Below are 6000 nucleotides of genomic sequence, written 5' to 3' on the forward strand. Positions count from 1 at the left end.
CATACAGGAACACTCTACCCTCGACCCAACCTATCTACTTGGTGAGAGCACAATTATGGTGCCATTTCTGTCTTCTCAAGGAATTATTTGACCCAAAAAAATTAGATTTCTTCACATCCCCATAATTGTTCTCTATAGGACTTAATGGGAGGTGGTTGGGGAGTAATTATAGTTGGAGGGAAAATCTTAGTTATGCTTGAACTATAATTCAATTTTTGTAAGTTTTGAAAAGATCGATCTTTCTCTGTTTTCTCTACTATTGCTTTGTAATTCTAGTGTAAATTCCCCTGTGCCTCTGAACTGTATGATTCTCTACTTTATCTCCTTCAACCATTGGTATGAAAGTGCAAGAACTCTTTGCCTTTGCCATTTTTTTGTGTAAGTCTATAATCTGCATGACTGTATCTCTTTTGGCTTGTGAATGATATATAAGTGAATCTTCTCTTTCCTTATGTCATTCATTTTGGTTTTCTAATTTGCATGTGATTATTAGATTAAAGCAAGTTTGAATGTGTACATCCTTAGTTTCATTCTAGTTCAACAGTGCATATATGGGTAGAGATTGGTCTGAGCACTCTATTTTGGTGCATCACCTCTTTAGATTAGGTTAGGTAGATTTTCTTTCATGCTCTCCTTCTCCCTTTTCCTCTCCAAGAGTAGTTAGATGCACCCTAATAGTAAGAGGAAGCTGACCTTCTCTAGAGACTCAACCTCACAGTTCAAGTCCCACAGCTTGGAGGTTGTTTCCATGTTTCACTAGGTTGTCCTCACACATAGGCTCTGGACAAGGGTGCAAACCTAAGTGACAACAATTTTTGGCACACCCAGTGGCACAAACTTTCAAAAAATTTCAAGCCTATTGGTGTCAAAAGAGAAGATTTCAAGACCAATATTGAGGAGATAGTACTGGCTTTAGTGTTTAAGCCTTCAAGAGGCTCATTATTCAAAGTACTTGGCGACTCTAAGCTTCAAATATATATCTGGTTCCAGACCAAAGTTGCAATGATTTATGCCCAAAATTGAAACAAGGGCATCTTCTAGAGGTAAGTTTTAGTATCAAGAGCTTTCATTTTCAAACCCTAGAAGAAGGAAGACTAGAATATCTTTATCACCAATTAGGAGTGCAATAGTAACAAATACACCTACAAGATCCATCTCTACTCCTCCTGCTATTAGATCTCAGCCTAGACTGCCATCCATACATATTAATAGATCACTTATCTATATGGTGTTGCTTAGAGCTCATACTTTTGCCACCTTTAATGGTGGAAGCCCTCTCCTATTAGCCCAAAGACATGATATAACAGTGGCTGCCCTTAAAAGTATACCAGAGTTTACTGGTGAAACTTCTATCTCCCCCTCAGAACACATTCAAAAGGTTGCAAATGTCTGCAATATCCATGGTATTATAGAGGATGATGTTGCAGTTAGGCTCCCAGCCTCATCCTTGAATGGAAAAGCACTACAATGGTATAGAGGTCTAGCTCATGATTCTATAATAGATTGGGATGGATTAGGAGCAGGATTGTGCAAACATTTTAAGGATAAAAGTGACTATTTGTCACTTTTAGAGCAGTTAACTACTATAAAAAGAGCCCCCCATGAATGTATGACTGATTTTAACTATAGATTTCAAAAGACATGGAATAGAATACCTACTTCAGTGAAGCCTACCCCTTGTAATGTCTTCTTGCATTACCTTAGAGCTTTTAATAGTGATATTGCCATTACAATCCAAAGTATGGGAGGAGATACCTTGCCCGATGCTTATGACATAGTAATAAGGGCAGAAAATATATTGATACAAGGAGCTAAGTTAGCTCCAAGGCTTCCTATGCCTTTCTTCCATGATGTCCCAAATCATCAACCAGCAATGGCTGCCCTTCCCACAACTTCTACATCTCAATCCCTTGTCCCAGTCCCCCAAGCTTCCACATCTTCAAATGGGATAGATGAAATCAAAAAAATGATGCAATCTCTGATGTAGAACATGGAAAAAAGAGAGAAGTACCTTGATAAAAAACTACAAGATCAAGGGAAGAAGTTAGAAGATCAAGGAAAGAGGCTAGAGGATAATTTCTCTATGATGTAGAAAATGAGCAACAAAGTGGTGACTTTAGAAAGAGAGAAAGCTCAAGGTAGTAAGCCTCATCAATTGCAATATCAAACTCCAAGAATTGGTAGGCCTCCAAATCCTAATCATTGGAACAATTCTTTTGATCAGAGTAGGCAGAGTGGCCATGCTTCAACCTCAAGTGTAAACCAAAGTAGGGCCATAGTCGCTCAAAACAATATGGCTCAAGATCAAGATTTTTATCCATCCTGCAATTACTCCTATTCCTATTGTATGTGACAAAAGGCTGAATCTTTTATGGCTTTGATAGTCCAAGAACCTACAACAAAACAATCATACAAGGAGGACCAATTTAAGGATGCCTCAGATATGCAAAGATAGGGTGATTGTTCTTTTATGAATCATCAATTGGGGGAGCATTGTAATGTAAACCAAGATTCCATTGCTCATAACACTAGAAGAAAAAGAAGAGCTATGGAAGATTTTGTCCCTCCTCCTCCTAATCAGGCCTCAACTTCAAGTGCAATATCTCATGAGCAAGAAGCAAATAATCAATCAAGTAGCTTTCAGCAGCAAAGGCAAAACCATGGCAGAAAAGATACAAGTGATCCTCAGGTTATTCCATCCCAACCTCATACAAATGTAACTCCCAAATTTTCTACCAAAACACCTACTATGCCATTCAGTGTGGTAGAGAAAATGAAGAAGACAAATGTGAATATCTCTATGTGGGATGTTGTTGCTACTATACCTATGAAAAAGAGGTTGCTGCAGCAAGAATTGGAAAGAATTGAACCAAATGATTAGACACCTAGTATGGAAAGTGCCACAAACCTAGTACAACCATCAAGGGAGGTAGAAACAAGCAAAAAGGTTAGACCTCCTCCATTCTACATTTCTCTAATTATAAGGGATAAACTAGTCTACAATTGCATGATTGATTTAGGGGCTAGCAGTTCAATGATGCCTAGGTGTGTTGCTGATGCTTTAGAGATGAAATATGATCCCATTGTTAAGGATGTGTTATAGTTGGATGGTAATACTATAAAGACTCTAGGAATCCTTAGGAATGTGGAGATGGCCTTGCATGCATGCCCTAGTTGTACTATAACCCAAGATATCTCTGTTGCTGAGGTCAAGCCATATTTTTCCATCTGTCTGTCAAGAGATTTTACTGCCCAAATAGGTGGTTACATATCTTCTAATTGGTCATATATGTCTTTTAAGATGAGATATGGACCAATGCTTCAATTAGAGCAGAGCCTCAAGCCCTCCATCGCACTGGACCCGACACCCCTAATCTCATCAACATAAATTGTACTATTCTAGAGATTGATGAGAATGACATAGTGAAGGAGCCCACAACTCCCTTGGCAGAGATACCTGATTTCTTCTTGGATGAGTGGGATAATGCATATCAATTTGACCCTATGTTAGAGATCCTTGAGATAGGTCTCAGTACATATTGTATATTGGAGAAAGATGCTCTAGTTCCCAATCTTGTGGGTACTAAAGAAGATATGAGTGGGATATGGAGTATGTACTTTGATGGATTAAGGAATAAGGATGGATCAGGGGTTGGTGTGATGTTAGTTTCTCCTGCACAAGCAAGGTACTACTTCTCCTTTAGGCTCCAATTCAGTTGCACCAATAATGTGGCCGAGTATGAATCCTTGATCCAAGGTTTCCTACTTGCTCAAAAAAGAAGAATTCAAGCCTTAAGGGTGTATGGAGATAGTGACTTGGTGGTTAATCAAGTGAGAAATCAGAATACCACCAAGAATGGTTTGCTCAAGTCTTATAAACATAGAGTATGGGATTTTCTTGAAGGTTTTAATGCATTTAACATTCAAAGCATCCCTAGAAAAGAAAATAGACATGTTGATAGACTTGCAGCAATAGGTGCATCTTATGATGTGCTAGGGAATCTTGAGGAGGAGAAGAAGCAACAAATGAAAGTGGTAGTAAGGCCTGCCATCCCTACTAACAACATCCATTGGTAGGTGTTTGAGTTTAATGAGCAAATTGTCAGCTTCTTGCAGAATGAGGCAAAATTTTTAGAAAGAAATTAGTCAAGGCTTCAGGATCAATATGGTGATCGGATCATTAACCTCAGTTCCAACAAGCTGCCTAAAGGTCTCATTACTCTAGAGAGTGTTTTTAATACTGATGACCAAGAAAGAGGTAGAGGCATGAACCTAGCTACTGATGAAGATGAATACACTCCAGTCATGGTTGCTGATGGAAAATCCTTGAATGTGGGGAAGGTATGTTCTGAAATTTAATAAAAAAAATTTATTCATCTATGTCAAGAATTTAATGATGTATTTAATTGGACATATGATGATTTAAAGGGTTTTGACCCAAGGTTGTTTTAACATACCATAGGTCTGGTTGACGATGTAAAACCAGTAAGAAAAAAACATAGACCAGTGAATCCTAAAATTGAATCCTTAATGAGAAAGGAGTTATCCAAATTGATTGAGGCCAACATAATTTTTTCCATCAAATACTCATCATGTGTAGCAAACCTTGTCCCTGTTAGGAATAAGAATGGAGAAATTAGATTGTGTGTGGACTTTAGGGACCTTAACCAAGCTTCCCTTAAAGATCACCATCCTCTCCCTTCTATGGAGCAGATTTTGTCCAAGGTTAGTAGTTCAAAGAGGTTTTCATTCCTTGATGGATTTTCTGGTTACAATCAAGTGCTGCTTAAGGAGTTTGATAGATACAAGACTACTTTTGCCACTAAGTGGGGTACCTATGCTTATTGTAAGATTCCATTTGGGCTAACCAATGTAGGTGCTACATTTCAGAAGCCAATGGAGATGGCCTTCAAAAGATTGATTGACAAGTTTGTCTTAGTTTACCTTGATGATATCAGTATGTATTCAAAGGATGTATATGATCATTTTGATCATCTCAGACAGCTATTTCTAAGATGCAAAGAGTTTGGGGTTTCCCTTAACCCAAGAAAGTGTGTCTTTACTACTAACCAAGGAAAATTATTAGGACACATTGTATCTAAAGGTGGCTTAACATTGATCTAGAGATAACAAAAGCAATACTTGCCCTCCCTCTTCCTAAACACAAAAAAGGGCTGCAAAGTTTCCTAAGCAAGATAAATTTTGTGAGAAGATTTATCCCAAATCTTGCTGCAATGGTGAAACCTCTTACAACTATGCTCAAGAAAGGTATGGTCTTTGCATGGACCAAGGAAGGGAAGGAAAGTTTTGAAGAGATCAAGATAGCCATAACCTCAGCCCCTACTCTCATGAATCCAAATTTTTAGAAGGATTTCATTCTTTATACCTTAGGTGGTGAGTCAAGTATCTCTGCTATCTTGACTCAAACAAATGACAAGAATGAAGAGCAACCAATAGCCTTCTTTGGTGAAGGGCTCAAGGAGTATGAAGATAGGTACAATTATGTAGAGAAGCAAGCCTTTGCAGTCATCAGAGCTTTAAAGAAATTTAGACACCTCCTGTCCCATAACAAGATTCATTTGTTAGTACCCCATGCCAGTGTGAAAGAGTTAGTTTTAAGCAAGGATATTAGTCAGAAAAGAGCTGGTTGGATTACAAGAGTGATGGAATATGATGTTGACATCCAGGTCACCAGGCTGGTAAGAGGGAAAGGATTGTGTAAACAAATGTTATCATCTTAGGAATCAGATGAAGAAGTTGTAATGGTATTAATAGAAGAAAAAGAAGTGAGAGATGATGGCCCAATGAATTGGATGGATGATATGAAGAGTTTCTTATTAGGGAATGGATACCCTCAAGGATTGGATAGAACTAAAAGGAGACAATATAGATTACAGTTAATTCCTTATGTCATAGTTGATCATGTCCTTTTCAGAAAAGATTTTAATGGAGCCCTATTAAGATGCCTTGATTCAGACTAAGATGAAAGAATGATCAAAG

This window comes from Cupressus sempervirens, chromosome 3 (assembly GCF_028749045.1).
Source record: "Cupressus sempervirens isolate cs-2001-9-10 chromosome 3, ASM2874904v1, whole genome shotgun sequence".
In the NCBI taxonomy this organism is placed as follows: Eukaryota; Viridiplantae; Streptophyta; class Pinopsida; order Cupressales; family Cupressaceae; genus Cupressus; species Cupressus sempervirens.